We start from the raw sequence: 15,638 nt of genomic DNA, 5'->3' as shown, positions 1-15,638 counted from the left end.
GACGACCATAGAAATGGTGTATGGCTTCATGCCACCTGTTTCCAGCGTAGGGCTGAGCAACTGCATCTGCCGACGCCCGTTAGCTCAGTTGGTTAGAGCGTCGTGCTAATAACGCGAAGGTCGTGGGTTCGATCCCCCCACGGGCCACTACTCTTTTACTACTACGAAAAGGCAGCGCCGATTTCAGCTGGCGAGTGTGATGACCAAAAGATCATCACCCTGCGTGGAAGTTGACAGAGGATCCGAACCCGACTCGTCGGGAAGCGCTACAGCATTCACTCGGCAATGGCCATAATATCTTGAATACACTGGTTCTCAACCGATAAAGAGAAAATGAAAGAAAATGTCCGATTGCCGATGCGTAACAACTTTGGCCCTTGTCAGTACTTGGGCGGGTGAGCGCATGGGAACACAGGGCACTATTTGCACTTTTACTTCCTATTTTTGTTTCTCCTTTGTTTTCGGAGCTACAGCCCGATTCGGTCAGGGAGACGCCACCGTGAAATGAAGGGGGCGTGCTGTGTGTCCATCGCCTCGCCTCTCCTTACCTCTCTCAGTCGTTTCTCGTGCTTGTCGTTTTGATAAAGGCCGATTTGAGAGCGTCAGCTCTCGCGTCAGCTGAGCAAAGTCGAGACAAGTCGAGACACGAGACAAGTCGAGACACACTAAGGGCTGGTATGCAGCGAGTAAGAGCGCGAAAAAACAATAATTTAAGAGCGCGTGGCAAAAGTACTCATACGCGAAATTAAAAGCCTGCTGCGGTGGCCGGGAATCGAACCCGGATCAACTGCTTGGAAGGCAACTATGCTGACCATTACACCACCACCGCACAAGCGAGCGCCGCGCGTCCGCGCTGTGTCGGCTTCCCGCCAGTCGGCAGCGGCCGAAGGTGATCGTACCTGGCAGGCGCATTTCGAGGCAGGCTAGGGGAGCACATCCAGACGCATTCGGACAGCGTATCCGCGCACATTTCGCATCCTTTGGCAAGAGTTGGGCGCCGGCGACGCAAGAGTACGCAGAGGACCGCGTTCTGGCGGCATTTTTAAGCAGTGCAGTGCAGGATTCAGCGTCTGCAGCATCTTTCCCACAGAATGCTACGGCGCTTGACGGCAGTCCCACTTTCCCTTGAGACATCTGCTCGGGAAGCAGCGTCAAGTTACCGCTGGCCCCAGCATCGGTGGTTCAGTGGTAGAATGCTCGCCTGCCACGCGGGCGGCCCGGGTTCGATTCCCGGCCGATGCATCATTTTGCTTTTCCCGCGATGATGCTGCCGCGTCGCTTGAGCGCTTGAGATGCACGATCCACAAGGATGTGTAGCTGGATTTCCCTTGAGAAGGACCGAGAACGCAGCACTCGCGGGTCCCCACTAGGACGCTCGCATCATGTTCTACAGACTAGCGTCGGCCTGGCCTCACAAGTTGCTGGGTCCGGGTGCCTCCGAGGCTCTAAACTTTAACGACAAGGAGTGCTGCCTATCGTTGCAACAGCTGCAGCAGCACCGCAATCAACTGGGCCGGCAGTGCACGTGTAGCAACAGAACACGTTATCCAGGAAGTACAGTGTCTCTACGTCTAATATTGGGTACGGTATTTACCCAGTTTCCAGGACAAGCGGTGCACCCGTGCCTCGGTAGCGCAGTAGGCAGCGCGTAAGTCTCATAATCTTAAGGTCGTGAGTTCGATCCTCACCCGGGGCATTTAATTTTCTGTGACTGATGGTGGTGCTGTTGCTAGGGCGCCAACGTATTTCTTGTTTGTTATCCACAACGTTTCAACGCTTCAGCGGGAAAATGTTTACTTCCTGTTATTGCTACTTACAGCTTCCCTTTTCCTCTTCTCCCAGCAGAGCATGAAGCCAAAAGCATTGCTCTGCGACGTTTGAGGTGCGCGCCTTGCCAGTCAGTATGTGCAAAGATGCTCGCAAAGAGAGAGGGGCGCCGACGCGGCACTCGACACGAAATGCGACAAGCGACCGTACGAACGGTCGAACGAAACGTCCACATCCGGTGTGGTCTAGTGGCTAGGATACCTGGCTTTCACCCAGGAGGCCCGGGTTCGATTCCCGGTACCGGAACGGAATTTTTTCCACACGAATCGTGGCAAGTTTGAGCTGTCCGAGCAGCCGTTTGCCGTCCTGCTCGCAATATAGCTACTGTTTCGTGACCGTCAGCAGAATATAGACTAGGGAAGCAGACACACGACGACCATAGAAATGGTGTATGGCTTCATGCCACCTGTTTCCAGCGTAGGGCTGAGCAACTGCATCTGCCGACGCCCGTTAGCTCAGTTGGTTAGAGCGTCGTGCTAATAACGCGAAGGTCGTGGGTTCGATCCCCCCACGGGCCACTACTCTTTTACTACTACGAAAAGGCAGCGCCGATTTCAGCTGGCGAGTGTGATGACCAAAAGATCATCACCCTGCGTGGAAGTTGACAGAGGATCCGAACCCGACTCGTCGGGAAGCGCTACAGCATTCACTCGGCAATGGCCATAATATCTTGAATACACTGGTTCTCAACCGATAAAGAGAAAATGAAAGAAAATGTCCGATTGCCGATGCGTAACAACTTTGGCCCTTGTCAGTACTTGGGCGGGTGAGCGCATGGGAACACAGGGCACTATTTGCACTTTTACTTCCTATTTTTGTTTCTCCTTTGTTTTCGGAGCTACAGCCCGATTCGGTCAGGGAGACGCCACCGTGAAATGAAGGGGGCGTGCTGTGTGTCCATCGCCTCGCCTCTCCTTACCTCTCTCAGTCGTTTCTCGTGCTTGTCGTTTTGATAAAGGCCGATTTGAGAGCGTCAGCTCTCGCGTCAGCTGAGCAAAGTCGAGACAAGTCGAGACACGAGACAAGTCGAGACACACTAAGGGCTGGTATGCAGCGAGTAAGAGCGCGAAAAAACAATAATTTAAGAGCGCGTGGCAAAAGTACTCATACGCGAAATTAAAAGCCTGCTGCGGTGGCCGGGAATCGAACCCGGATCAACTGCTTGGAAGGCAACTATGCTGACCATTACACCACCACCGCACAAGCGAGCGCCGCGCGTCCGCGCTGTGTCGGCTTCCCGCCAGTCGGCAGCGGCCGAAGGTGATCGTACCTGGCAGGCGCATTTCGAGGCAGGCTAGGGGAGCACATCCAGACGCATTCGGACAGCGTATCCGCGCACATTTCGCATCCTTTGGCAAGAGTTGGGCGCCGGCGACGCAAGAGTACGCAGAGGACCGCGTTCTGGCGGCATTTTTAAGCAGTGCAGTGCAGGATTCAGCGTCTGCAGCATCTTTCCCACAGAATGCTACGGCGCTTGACGGCAGTCCCACTTTCCCTTGAGACATCTGCTCGGGAAGCAGCGTCAAGTTGCCGCTGGCCCCAGCATCGGTGGTTCAGTGGTAGAATGCTCGCCTGCCACGCGGGCGGCCCGGGTTCGATTCCCGGCCGATGCATCATTTTGCTTTTCCCGCGATGATGCTGCCGCGTCGCTTGAGCGCTTGAGATGCACGATCCACAAGGATGTGTAGCTGGATTTCCCTTGAGAAGGACCGAGAACGCAGCACTCGCGGGTCCCCACTAGGACGCTCGCATCATGTTCTACAGACTAGCGTCGGCCTGGCCTCACAAGTTGCTGGGTCCGGGTGCCTCCGAGGCTCTAAACTTTAACGACAAGGAGTGCTGCCTATCGTTGCAACAGCTGCAGCAGCACCGCAATCAACTGGGCCGGCAGTGCACGTGTAGCAACAGAACACGTTATCCAGGAAGTACAGTGTCTCTACGTCTAATATTGGGTACGGTATTTACCCAGTTTCCAGGACAAGCGGTGCACCCGTGCCTCGGTAGCGCAGTAGGCAGCGCGTAAGTCTCATAATCTTAAGGTCGTGAGTTCGATCCTCACCCGGGGCATTTAATTTTCTGTGACTGATGGTGGTGCTGTTGCTAGGGCGCCAACGTATTTCTTGTTTGTTATCCACAACGTTTCAACGCTTCAGCGGGAAAATGTTTACTTCCTGTTATTGCTACTTACAGCTTCCCTTTTCCTCTTCTCCCAGCAGAGCATGAAGCCAAAAGCATTGCTCTGCGACGTTTGAGGTGCGCGCCTTGCCAGTCAGTATGTGCAAAGATGCTCGCAAAGAGAGAGGGGCGCCGACGCGGCACTCGACACGAAATGCGACAAGCGACCGTACGAACGGTCGAACGAAACGTCCACATCCGGTGTGGTCTAGTGGCTAGGATACCTGGCTTTCACCCAGGAGGCCCGGGTTCGATTCCCGGTACCGGAACGGAATTTTTTCCACACGAATCGTGGCAAGTTTGAGCTGTCCGAGCAGCCGTTTGCCGTCCTGCTCGCAATATAGCTACTGTTTCGTGACCGTCAGCAGAATATAGACTAGGGAAGCAGACACACGACGACCATAGAAATGGTGTATGGCTTCATGCCACCTGTTTCCAGCGTAGGGCTGAGCAACTGCATCTGCCGACGCCCGTTAGCTCAGTTGGTTAGAGCGTCGTGCTAATAACGCGAAGGTCGTGGGTTCGATCCCCCCACGGGCCACTACTCTTTTACTACTACGAAAAGGCAGCGCCGATTTCAGCTGGCGAGTGTGATGACCAAAAGATCATCACCCTGCGTGGAAGTTGACAGAGGATCCGAACCCGACTCGTCGGGAAGCGCTACAGCATTCACTCGGCAATGGCCATAATATCTTGAATACACTGGTTCTCAACCGATAAAGAGAAAATGAAAGAAAATGTCCGATTGCCGATGCGTAACAACTTTGGCCCTTGTCAGTACTTGGGCGGGTGAGCGCATGGGAACACAGGGCACTATTTGCACTTTTACTTCCTATTTTTGTTTCTCCTTTGTTTTCGGAGCTACAGCCCGATTCGGTCAGGGAGACGCCACCGTGAAATGAAGGGGGCGTGCTGTGTGTCCATCGCCTCGCCTCTCCTTACCTCTCTCAGTCGTTTCTCGTGCTTGTCGTTTTGATAAAGGCCGATTTGAGAGCGTCAGCTCTCGCGTCAGCTGAGCAAAGTCGAGACAAGTCGAGACACGAGACAAGTCGAGACACACTAAGGGCTGGTATGCAGCGAGTAAGAGCGCGAAAAAACAATAATTTAAGAGCGCGTGGCAAAAGTACTCATACGCGAAATTAAAAGCCTGCTGCGGTGGCCGGGAATCGAACCCGGATCAACTGCTTGGAAGGCAACTATGCTGACCATTACACCACCACCGCACAAGCGAGCGCCGCGCGTCCGCGCTGTGTCGGCTTCCCGCCAGTCGGCAGCGGCCGAAGGTGATCGTACCTGGCAGGCGCATTTCGAGGCAGGCTAGGGGAGCACATCCAGACGCATTCGGACAGCGTATCCGCGCACATTTCGCATCCTTTGGCAAGAGTTGGGCGCCGGCGACGCAAGAGTACGCAGAGGACCGCGTTCTGGCGGCATTTTTAAGCAGTGCAGTGCAGGATTCAGCGTCTGCAGCATCTTTCCCACAGAATGCTACGGCGCTTGACGGCAGTCCCACTTTCCCTTGAGACATCTGCTCGGGAAGCAGCGTCAAGTTACCGCTGGCCCCAGCATCGGTGGTTCAGTGGTAGAATGCTCGCCTGCCACGCGGGCGGCCCGGGTTCGATTCCCGGCCGATGCATCATTTTGCTTTTCCCGCGATGATGCTGCCGCGTCGCTTGAGCGCTTGAGATGCACGATCCACAAGGATGTGTAGCTGGATTTCCCTTGAGAAGGACCGAGAACGCAGCACTCGCGGGTCCCCACTAGGACGCTCGCATCATGTTCTACAGACTAGCGTCGGCCTGGCCTCACAAGTTGCTGGGTCCGGGTGCCTCCGAGGCTCTAAACTTTAACGACAAGGAGTGCTGCCTATCGTTGCAACAGCTGCAGCAGCACCGCAATCAACTGGGCCGGCAGTGCACGTGTAGCAACAGAACACGTTATCCAGGAAGTACAGTGTCTCTACGTCTAATATTGGGTACGGTATTTACCCAGTTTCCAGGACAAGCGGTGCACCCGTGCCTCGGTAGCGCAGTAGGCAGCGCGTAAGTCTCATAATCTTAAGGTCGTGAGTTCGATCCTCACCCGGGGCATTTAATTTTCTGTGACTGATGGTGGTGCTGTTGCTAGGGCGCCAACGTATTTCTTGTTTGTTATCCACAACGTTTCAACGCTTCAGCGGGAAAATGTTTACTTCCTGTTATTGCTACTTACAGCTTCCCTTTTCCTCTTCTCCCAGCAGAGCATGAAGCCAAAAGCATTGCTCTGCGACGTTTGAGGTGCGCGCCTTGCCAGTCAGTATGTGCAAAGATGCTCGCAAAGAGAGAGGGGCGCCGACGCGGCACTCGACACGAAATGCGACAAGCGACCGTACGAACGGTCGAACGAAACGTCCACATCCGGTGTGGTCTAGTGGCTAGGATACCTGGCTTTCACCCAGGAGGCCCGGGTTCGATTCCCGGTACCGGAACGGAATTTTTCATTCTGGCTCTAGCTGCCGACGCGTACGGACGTGCCGCCGTTTGCTGCGCGTAGTCAGTGCTTCGCCAGTGTTTACATTTGCGTTTCGGTGTCCTTGTTTTTTGTGATTTTTCTTCGTGTGTAACTTGTGATTATTCTGCCTACTGTGTTCTGTTGTGTGTTTTCTACCGACGTTCATTTATCGTTTGTGGAGTTTTCGGTAATTACCGGAATCTCCCCTTGATTTCTGCATACCATGGCTACAACTGTGAGGAAGAATACGCTGGTTTTTGCGTTCGCCAAGGACACACGACGTGTTCAGCCGACTGCTCTGGAAATTCATGATTGGCTTGATCAGGTACTTGGCATTAATTCTGATATGGTGCATACCACTCAGCTAGACACTGACAACTACTGTGTTTTCGTAAAATTTTTGAGCACCGTTTCGGTAGATAAGGTTATTGGAAAATTCGGGTATCATGTAGAATTTTTGCATAGAGACGGCACTACAAGTAAAGTAGCTATTAGGAGAGCTGATGCTCTTTATAGATCTGTGCGGGTGTTAAATTTACCTATCGAGATAGATAATGAGAAAATCAAGGTTGCCCTGTCTCAATATGGTGAGGTTAAGGATATAGTTAACGAACGGTGGTCGAAGCAATTTAAAATTCAGAGCTTCAATGGTATTCGTTCGGTAGAGATGGAAGTAAAGTCGAATATCCCATCTCATATAACTGTTGACGGGCATAAAGCCCACGTGATTTATACTGGTCAAACCCCTACGTGCCATATATGCAATGAATCGGGTCATTTAAGGCAGGACTGTCCTCGTCGTGTTTTTGTACTAAAAACGAATTTAGTCCAACGGCGCAAGATGACCTTGAGCGAAGTTTTGGCAACTGATAATATAGCCAAACAGGGTGCGAGTTCGGATCCTGTACCTAGTTCTGGAAATCTTGCTGTTGATGGTAGTGATTTTCCACCCCTGGTACCACGCTTGAATTGTGATTCTTCTGCCCGAGAGTTGGACGTACTAAACAAGAAACGACCACTTGAACATACAGATGATCATTCCGATGATGAAACCTCCCGACAATCTCCTGCTGTACGTAAACAGAAAGCTAGCGATGAAACTCTGTCTGTGCCCCAAGTCGAAATGCAAGTGGATTTAATCACAGTTTCTGATACGTCTCGCTCATTGCCAGAAAATGAAACGGCCGCTGCCGATAGCGATAAAGTAGAAGTCCCCGAGGCAGTGACAACTTGCCCAGCTGTAAACAGCGATAATCAGCTGTTTACAGACGGGAAGTTCGCGGAAGCGGTAGAACAACAACACCGCGACACCGCAACAGCACAACAACCGGCATCAGAGTGTAAACAAGAGGAAGTGTTTACTCCTGAACCGGAAAATAAGCAAACACCGTCGCAAGCATCACAACAAACGGAGGTAGCATGTAAACAGCAGGCAGTGTTTACAAACCAGATCTCTCGAGACACTGTTGCTGAGGCGGCCACGCCGAGTGCTGCCACAAAAAAATCAGGTCAGAGTTTTCAGGGCGTCCACCGCCGTACGCTCAAACCACAACCGAATCTTACTGTTTCACGCACCCAACCCAAACAAAAAGCCGACAAGTCAGATGTAAAATCGCAGAAAAATATACGATATGACATTGTCAGAGAAGGTGCTCCAGATGAGCCTCCTGATACATTCACTGTCGAACAGCCCCTCAGTACTAAGGTACGGGATGACAATGGAAGACAAGCTAACGTTTAGCAACCGTGTTACGAGGAATAATGAAGAATTCTAAACGACTGTAGTTCTAAAACGGATTTCTGCATACCAAAAGTATAACAGTTTTTGACCAAGGTTGTAGGTGGCCAATAGCCAGTTACAGATGCAAGCATACACTATCACAACGATAAATATAAATAAAATTCGAACCTCATTAAAGCTAGCTGCTCTCAAGGCATTTTTGTATGACTCTGGAACCGATATCGCGTTGCTACAGGAGGTTGTAACGACGTCTCTTGCAATACCAGGATACACCGCCATTGTAAACGTATCTTGTGAAACACATACAGGAACAGCGTTTCTGCTCAGAGAAGGAATTCCCGTGTCTCAAGTAGAGCGTTTGGAATCTGGAAGGGCCATTAGTATAAACGTTTTAGGTACCACTTTGATTAACTTATATGCGCCCTCAGGAAATAGTAATAGACAGGACAGGGCAGCATTTTATAAAGAGGAAATTATATATTTATTACGTCGAAACCCAAACAGTTTTATAATGGGCGGTGATTTTAACTGTGTGTTAAATCGTAAGGATCAACAACCACACTTTAACGGTTCGTTGGAACTTAAACGCCTAGTAACCGACTTAAAACTTAAGGACGCATGGGAACTCAAATATCCAACGAATGTTGAATATACGTATATAACACAGACTTCGCGCAGTAGAATAGACAGAATTTATGTTTCCCAAAACTTAGAACGATGTCTACTGAATTCAGAAATCGTACCTGTTTATTTTAGTGACCACTGCAGTATGAAGGCGTGCATTAATTTAGCTCCACAGCCGATTAAGATTTTTAGGAACCAGTGGCATCTAAATGTCTCTCTCTTAAAAGAGCAAGATTTGGCAGACGCAGTATCAGAAGCGTGGACCTTATGTCTGCGATCGATCGACAGGCACCCCACAGTATTAGATTGGTGGATTAAGGTTGCAAAACCGAGACTGAGAAAAGTGTGTATCCGATACAGCAGAGAAAGAGCGCGGGAGTTAAAAAACAGTATGGAATTTTATTACAGATTGTTGCGGGACCTCTATGAACAGGCAAACGTGTCAACCATTAGATTACGCGACATCAACCACACCAAAGCGAAATTACTCGCCTTTAAAAGACAGCAGATGGAAGGCTTAAAACTGAAGTCAAAGGCGAAGTCGGTGGTAGATGATGAAACAACATCTTTATATCATCTGCTTCGGCATGCAAAGAATAGGCGACGAACTGTCATTAGTGAAATTAAAACATCCAATGGGACAACACTAACGTCTCAGAAGGAGATTCTCAATGCAGTATACCAATACTACCACGCATTATATTCTTCCAGCCCACCTCATGAGGGGTCTCTGCACGAGGTTCTCAGTGTTTTATCCCCACAATTGACGAATTCTGAAAACGACGAAATCCTTTCTGAAGTCAGTAACGAAGAGGTTCGTGAGATAATAACCAAGTCCCCGTTAAATAAATCTGCTGGACCCGACGGACTGCCTGTAGAATTTTACTTAAAATTCTGGTTTTTAATTGGTGACACTTTTACATGCATTGTCAATGAGATTTTTAACGAGCAGACGGTACCTGCAGATTTTAAAGATAGCAAAATTGTACTTATACCGAAAAACAAAGGAACGAAAAGTTTAAACAATTACCGCCCTATTTCACTTTTAAACTCTGACTACAAAATAGTATGCAGGATTTTGAAAAAGAGACTTTCCCCTCTGACTGACAAATTAATTAGTCAACATCAGTCATGTGCAGCAAATAGAAGTATTTTTAATACAATTTCTGAATATAGAGACATCATCGCCTTAGCATCAGTTTCCAATATCAAATGTGCTCTACTCTTTATAGATTTTAATAAGGCCTTCGACTCGGTGAATCACCGTTTCCTGTTTGAGGTACTGACAAAAATGGGATTCGTCCACAAAACTGTTAATGTTTTAAAAAACATTGCTACTGGTCTGCACGCTAAATTAGCCGTCAACTGTCAGCTGTCGCGGCAAATTCCAATAAACCGCGGCATTCCACAGGGAAGTCCCTTATCTATGTTTTTGTTTGTTGTGTCGTTAGAGCCCTTTTTACGAAGTGTTCATGAAAGGTTAAAGGGCATAACTATAACTGGTAGGAAAACTGTAGTGCGAGCCTATGCTGACGATGTTGGTGTTGTCATAAGAGGGCAAGATGATGTAATTCGACTAGGGGTAATTCTTCAAACTTACTGCCGCGCATCGGGTGCGACAAAGAACGAAAATAAAAGTACAATCTTGGGAATGCGGGGTCTTGACCGGATACACATCGATTGGGCGAAGTCAGTTACCACCCACAAAACCCTGGGGACAATCCTGACGGCATGTCCCATGAGGATGACGGCCCTCAACTGGAAAGAGGTTTCCACAAAGATTCAAGGCGGCCTCATTGAGAACACACAACGACTTATGAACCAGGTTCAGAGGGTCAAGTTCATTAACTTATGCATTCTCTCAAAGGCATTCTATATGGCACAAGTTTTTCCCTTGCCGAAGTTGATAGCTCAGAAAATAATGTCGAGAGTGGCAAATTTCTTATGGAAGGGGGAAATCTACAGGGTTAACCTAAAAACTGCGACCTTACATCCTAGACATGGAGGCCTCGGACTGGTGGACATACGTAATAAAGCTTCTGCGCTTCTCATAAAACGGTCTTTAAGCATATTTCACGCCAACCCAGGCAGTATTACAACACAATTGTTTCAATGTGTCCAACCAGAAAGCCTTCAGCCACCGGCAGACGTACAAAAGATTAATCCCCGACTGCGATACATTAGAATCTTGTACACAGAACTGAGCTATGTTAGCGAGAAACTCAGAACTTCACTGCACATTGCAGCCCGAGATATCATGGGAGAAAGACAACAATACGAAGGCAAAAATAAAATTGCCACGAAATATATGAATTACAACTGGGATGCAATTTGGGAGAATATTAGTTTTAACGGGCTCACTTCACATGTGGTAACGGCATGGTACAAAGCCGTCAATGATATTGTCAGCACCAACGAACGGCTTTATAAAATTGGGAAAGCTGAAACCCCCTTATGTCGGACATGTAAACTGGTTGACACCGTGATTCATAGATTCACGTGTGGTGGAAATTTCAACAACTGGATTTGGCTCAGGAAAAGTCTTGCACTACTGCAACGAACGTCACCCAATTCTATTACTCCTATGATGCTTCTCAGACCTGAAATTAAGTATTACCCCAAAACCAAAAATAATGCAATACACTGGTTAATGGGACAGTTTGTCCATTACATTCTCAATAAAATAGGTGGTGACGATGAAACGGAATTCAAGCTTTTTCTGAAAATGGAGTACAGTAAAGTTAAGCACTATGCAGACCACAGGAAAATGTATGGAAACATGTTGATTATTTTATTCGAAAGAATAGGTGTTGGTTAAAAAGCACAGTCCAACGATAAAGTTACTATTTTAGGGGTACTGCAGGTATGAAGTATGAGATCTATGTTCAAGATGAAGGAAATGCCTCTTCTTTTATCCATTTCTGTTATGTCGGTCCCCCCAATATGTGTCTCATAAATGCTGGAGGTATATTGAGGTAAAATAACACATTTCCTACTCGAATGACTGTTGAATGATCACTCGAATGACAGCCTTCCCATGAGATCTCCACCCAGACGTCGTACAAACAGTGATCCGCACCATAATCAAAAGAGCAGGCAAAGACCACACACGACTACAACCGCTTTTCTATAACATGTAAAATGTACTGAAGGAGCCATTCGGAGGGAGTAATGGCGGGGGCATCGTGGCCAGGCCTCGAGTTCTTTGACCCCTGCCCTCTTTGTCCCCGTCATGCGCCTACTGATGGCTTCCAAAAAGACACAAAAACAAAACAAGCGGTCTCTGGCAAAAAACGGGATAAAATTAAAAAAACAAAAAAAAAAAAAAAAAAAGTGGCTAGGATACCTGCCTTTCACCCAGGAGGCACGGGTTCGATTCCCGGTACCGGTAAAAAAAAAAAAAAAAAAAAAAAAAAAGGTGTGGTCTAGTGGCTAGGATACCTGGCTTTCACCCAGGAGGCCCGGGTTCGATTCCCGGTACCGGAACGGAATTTTTTCCACACGAATCGTGGCAAGTTTGAGCTGTCCGAGCAGCCGTTTGCCGTCCTGCTCGCAATATAGCTACTGTTTCGTGACCGTCAGCAGAATATAGACTAGGGAAGCAGACACACGACGACCATAGAAATGGTGTATGGCTTCATGCCACCTGTTTCCAGCGTAGGGCTGAGCAACTGCATCTGCCGACGCCCGTTAGCTCAGTTGGTTAGAGCGTCGTGCTAATAACGCGAAGGTCGTGGGTTCGATCCCCCCACGGGCCACTACTCTTTTACTACTACGAAAAGGCAGCGCCGATTTCAGCTGGCGAGTGTGATGACCAAAAGATCATCACCCTGCGTGGAAGTTGACAGAGGATCCGAACCCGACTCGTCGGGAAGCGCTACAGCATTCACTCGGCAATGGCCATAATATCTTGAATACACTGGTTCTCAACCGATAAAGAGAAAATGAAAGAAAATGTCCGATTGCCGATGCGTAACAACTTTGGCCCTTGTCAGTACTTGGGCGGGTGAGCGCATGGGAACACAGGGCACTATTTGCACTTTTACTTCCTATTTTTGTTTCTCCTTTGTTTTCGGAGCTACAGCCCGATTCGGTCAGGGAGACGCCACCGTGAAATGAAGGGGGCGTGCTGTGTGTCCATCGCCTCGCCTCTCCTTACCTCTCTCAGTCGTTTCTCGTGCTTGTCGTTTTGATAAAGGCCGATTTGAGAGCGTCAGCTCTCGCGTCAGCTGAGCAAAGTCGAGACAAGTCGAGACACGAGACAAGTCGAGACACACTAAGGGCTGGTATGCAGCGAGTAAGAGCGCGAAAAAACAATAATTTAAGAGCGCGTGGCAAAAGTACTCATACGCGAAATTAAAAGCCTGCTGCGGTGGCCGGGAATCGAACCCGGATCAACTGCTTGGAAGGCAACTATGCTGACCATTACACCACCACCGCACAAGCGAGCGCCGCGCGTCCGCGCTGTGTCGGCTTCCCGCCAGTCGGCAGCGGCCGAAGGTGATCGTACCTGGCAGGCGCATTTCGAGGCAGGCTAGGGGAGCACATCCAGACGCATTCGGACAGCGTATCCGCGCACATTTCGCATCCTTTGGCAAGAGTTGGGCGCCGGCGACGCAAGAGTACGCAGAGGACCGCGTTCTGGCGGCATTTTTAAGCAGTGCAGTGCAGGATTCAGCGTCTGCAGCATCTTTCCCACAGAATGCTACGGCGCTTGACGGCAGTCCCACTTTCCCTTGAGACATCTGCTCGGGAAGCAGCGTCAAGTTACCGCTGGCCCCAGCATCGGTGGTTCAGTGGTAGAATGCTCGCCTGCCACGCGGGCGGCCCGGGTTCGATTCCCGGCCGATGCATCATTTTGCTTTTCCCGCGATGATGCTGCCGCGTCGCTTGAGCGCTTGAGATGCACGATCCACAAGGATGTGTAGCTGGATTTCCCTTGAGAAGGACCGAGAACGCAGCACTCGCGGGTCCCCACTAGGACGCTCGCATCATGTTCTACAGACTAGCGTCGGCCTGGCCTCACAAGTTGCTGGGTCCGGGTGCCTCCGAGGCTCTAAACTTTAACGACAAGGAGTGCTGCCTATCGTTGCAACAGCTGCAGCAGCACCGCAATCAACTGGGCCGGCAGTGCACGTGTAGCAACAGAACACGTTATCCAGGAAGTACAGTGTCTCTACGTCTAATATTGGGTACGGTATTTACCCAGTTTCCAGGACAAGCGGTGCACCCGTGCCTCGGTAGCGCAGTAGGCAGCGCGTAAGTCTCATAATCTTAAGGTCGTGAGTTCGATCCTCACCCGGGGCATTTAATTTTCTGTGACTGATGGTGGTGCTGTTGCTAGGGCGCCAACGTATTTCTTGTTTGTTATCCACAACGTTTCAACGCTTCAGCGGGAAAATGTTTACTTCCTGTTATTGCTACTTACAGCTTCCCTTTTCCTCTTCTCCCAGCAGAGCATGAAGCCAAAAGCATTGCTCTGCGACGTTTGAGGTGCGCGCCTTGCCAGTCAGTATGTGCAAAGATGCTCGCAAAGAGAGAGGGGCGCCGACGCGGCACTCGACACGAAATGCGACAAGCGACCGTACGAACGGTCGAACGAAACGTCCACATCCGGTGTGGTCTAGTGGCTAGGATACCTGGCTTTCACCCAGGAGGCCCGGGTTCGATTCCCGGTACCGGAACGGAATTTTTTCCACACGAATCGTGGCAAGTTTGAGCTGTCCGAGCAGCCGTTTGCCGTCCTGCTCGCAATATAGCTACTGTTTCGTGACCGTCAGCAGAATATAGACTAGGGAAGCAGACACACGACGACCATAGAAATGGTGTATGGCTTCATGCCACCTGTTTCCAGCGTAGGGCTGAGCAACTGCATCTGCCGACGCCCGTTAGCTCAGTTGGTTAGAGCGTCGTGCTAATAACGCGAAGGTCGTGGGTTCGATCCCCCCACGGGCCACTACTCTTTTACTACTACGAAAAGGCAGCGCCGATTTCAGCTGGCGAGTGTGATGACCAAAAGATCATCACCCTGCGTGGAAGTTGACAGAGGATCCGAACCCGACTCGTCGGGAAGCGCTACAGCATTCACTCGGCAATGGCCATAATATCTTGAATACACTGGTTCTCAACCGATAAAGAGAAAATGAAAGAAAATGTCCGATTGCCGATGCGTAACAACTTTGGCCCTTGTCAGTACTTGGGCGGGTGAGCGCATGGGAACACAGGGCACTATTTGCACTTTTACTTCCTATTTTTGTTTCTCCTTTGTTTTCGGAGCTACAGCCCGATTCGGTCAGGGAGACGCCACCGTGAAATGAAGGGGGCGTGCTGTGTGTCCATCGCCTCGCCTCTCCTTACCTCTCTCAGTCGTTTCTCGTGCTTGTCGTTTTGATAAAGGCCGATTTGAGAGCGTCAGCTCTCGCGTCAGCTGAGCAAAGTCGAGACAAGTCGAGACACGAGACAAGTCGAGACACACTAAGGGCTGGTATGCAGCGAGTAAGAGCGCGAAAAAACAATAATTTAAGAGCGCGTGGCAAAAGTACTCATACGCGAAATTAAAAGCCTGCTGCGGTGGCCGGGAATCGAACCCGGATCAACTGCTTGGAAGGCAACTATGCTGACCATTACACCACCACCGCACAAGCGAGCGCCGCGCGTCCGCGCTGTGTCGGCTTCCCGCCAGTCGGCAGCGGCCGAAGGTGATCGTACCTGGCAGGCGCATTTCGAGGCAGGCTAGGGGAGCACATCCAGACGCATTCGGACAGCGTATCCGCGCACATTT

General features: G+C 50.0%; 22 non-coding genes across 22 annotated transcripts; 17 read left to right on the top strand and 5 right to left on the bottom strand.

The window, feature by feature from the left end:
- The first annotated feature begins 73 nt into the window (after positions 1–73).
- Positions 74–147, top strand: Trnai-aau. Its single transcript has one exon. It is a non-coding gene; the product is annotated as a tRNA-Ile (tRNA).
- A 610-nt stretch (positions 148–757) lies between these two features.
- Trnag-ucc lies at positions 758–829 on the bottom strand. The gene has a single exon. It is a non-coding gene; the product is annotated as a tRNA-Gly (tRNA).
- A 342-nt stretch (positions 830–1,171) lies between these two features.
- Trnag-gcc lies at positions 1,172–1,242 on the top strand. Its single transcript has one exon. It is a non-coding gene; the product is annotated as a tRNA-Gly (tRNA).
- Positions 1,243–1,623: 381 nt separating this feature from the next.
- Trnam-cau lies at positions 1,624–1,696 on the top strand. Its single transcript has one exon. It is a non-coding gene; the product is annotated as a tRNA-Met (tRNA).
- Positions 1,697–2,001: 305 nt separating this feature from the next.
- On the top strand, positions 2,002–2,073 carry Trnae-uuc. The gene has a single exon. It is a non-coding gene; the product is annotated as a tRNA-Glu (tRNA).
- Positions 2,074–2,271: 198 nt separating this feature from the next.
- On the top strand, positions 2,272–2,345 carry Trnai-aau. Its single transcript has one exon. It is a non-coding gene; the product is annotated as a tRNA-Ile (tRNA).
- A 610-nt stretch (positions 2,346–2,955) lies between these two features.
- Positions 2,956–3,027, bottom strand: Trnag-ucc. Its single transcript has one exon. It is a non-coding gene; the product is annotated as a tRNA-Gly (tRNA).
- A 342-nt stretch (positions 3,028–3,369) lies between these two features.
- Positions 3,370–3,440, top strand: Trnag-gcc. Its single transcript has one exon. It is a non-coding gene; the product is annotated as a tRNA-Gly (tRNA).
- Positions 3,441–3,821: 381 nt separating this feature from the next.
- On the top strand, positions 3,822–3,894 carry Trnam-cau. The gene has a single exon. It is a non-coding gene; the product is annotated as a tRNA-Met (tRNA).
- A 305-nt stretch (positions 3,895–4,199) lies between these two features.
- Trnae-uuc lies at positions 4,200–4,271 on the top strand. Its single transcript has one exon. It is a non-coding gene; the product is annotated as a tRNA-Glu (tRNA).
- Positions 4,272–4,469: 198 nt separating this feature from the next.
- Trnai-aau lies at positions 4,470–4,543 on the top strand. The gene has a single exon. It is a non-coding gene; the product is annotated as a tRNA-Ile (tRNA).
- Positions 4,544–5,153: 610 nt separating this feature from the next.
- Trnag-ucc lies at positions 5,154–5,225 on the bottom strand. Its single transcript has one exon. It is a non-coding gene; the product is annotated as a tRNA-Gly (tRNA).
- A 342-nt stretch (positions 5,226–5,567) lies between these two features.
- Positions 5,568–5,638, top strand: Trnag-gcc. The gene has a single exon. It is a non-coding gene; the product is annotated as a tRNA-Gly (tRNA).
- A 381-nt stretch (positions 5,639–6,019) lies between these two features.
- On the top strand, positions 6,020–6,092 carry Trnam-cau. Its single transcript has one exon. It is a non-coding gene; the product is annotated as a tRNA-Met (tRNA).
- Positions 6,093–6,397: 305 nt separating this feature from the next.
- Trnae-uuc lies at positions 6,398–6,469 on the top strand. Its single transcript has one exon. It is a non-coding gene; the product is annotated as a tRNA-Glu (tRNA).
- A 6,072-nt stretch (positions 6,470–12,541) lies between these two features.
- On the top strand, positions 12,542–12,615 carry Trnai-aau. Its single transcript has one exon. It is a non-coding gene; the product is annotated as a tRNA-Ile (tRNA).
- Positions 12,616–13,225: 610 nt separating this feature from the next.
- On the bottom strand, positions 13,226–13,297 carry Trnag-ucc. The gene has a single exon. It is a non-coding gene; the product is annotated as a tRNA-Gly (tRNA).
- Positions 13,298–13,639: 342 nt separating this feature from the next.
- Trnag-gcc lies at positions 13,640–13,710 on the top strand. The gene has a single exon. It is a non-coding gene; the product is annotated as a tRNA-Gly (tRNA).
- Positions 13,711–14,091: 381 nt separating this feature from the next.
- On the top strand, positions 14,092–14,164 carry Trnam-cau. Its single transcript has one exon. It is a non-coding gene; the product is annotated as a tRNA-Met (tRNA).
- Positions 14,165–14,469: 305 nt separating this feature from the next.
- On the top strand, positions 14,470–14,541 carry Trnae-uuc. Its single transcript has one exon. It is a non-coding gene; the product is annotated as a tRNA-Glu (tRNA).
- A 198-nt stretch (positions 14,542–14,739) lies between these two features.
- On the top strand, positions 14,740–14,813 carry Trnai-aau. Its single transcript has one exon. It is a non-coding gene; the product is annotated as a tRNA-Ile (tRNA).
- Positions 14,814–15,423: 610 nt separating this feature from the next.
- On the bottom strand, positions 15,424–15,495 carry Trnag-ucc. Its single transcript has one exon. It is a non-coding gene; the product is annotated as a tRNA-Gly (tRNA).
- Positions 15,496–15,638: the final 143 nt, after the last annotated feature.

Source organism: Schistocerca americana, chromosome 2 (assembly GCF_021461395.2).
Source record: "Schistocerca americana isolate TAMUIC-IGC-003095 chromosome 2, iqSchAmer2.1, whole genome shotgun sequence".
Lineage (NCBI taxonomy): Eukaryota > Metazoa > Arthropoda > Insecta > Orthoptera > Acrididae > Schistocerca > Schistocerca americana.
This window is presented reverse-complemented; position numbering and strand designations above follow the sequence as displayed.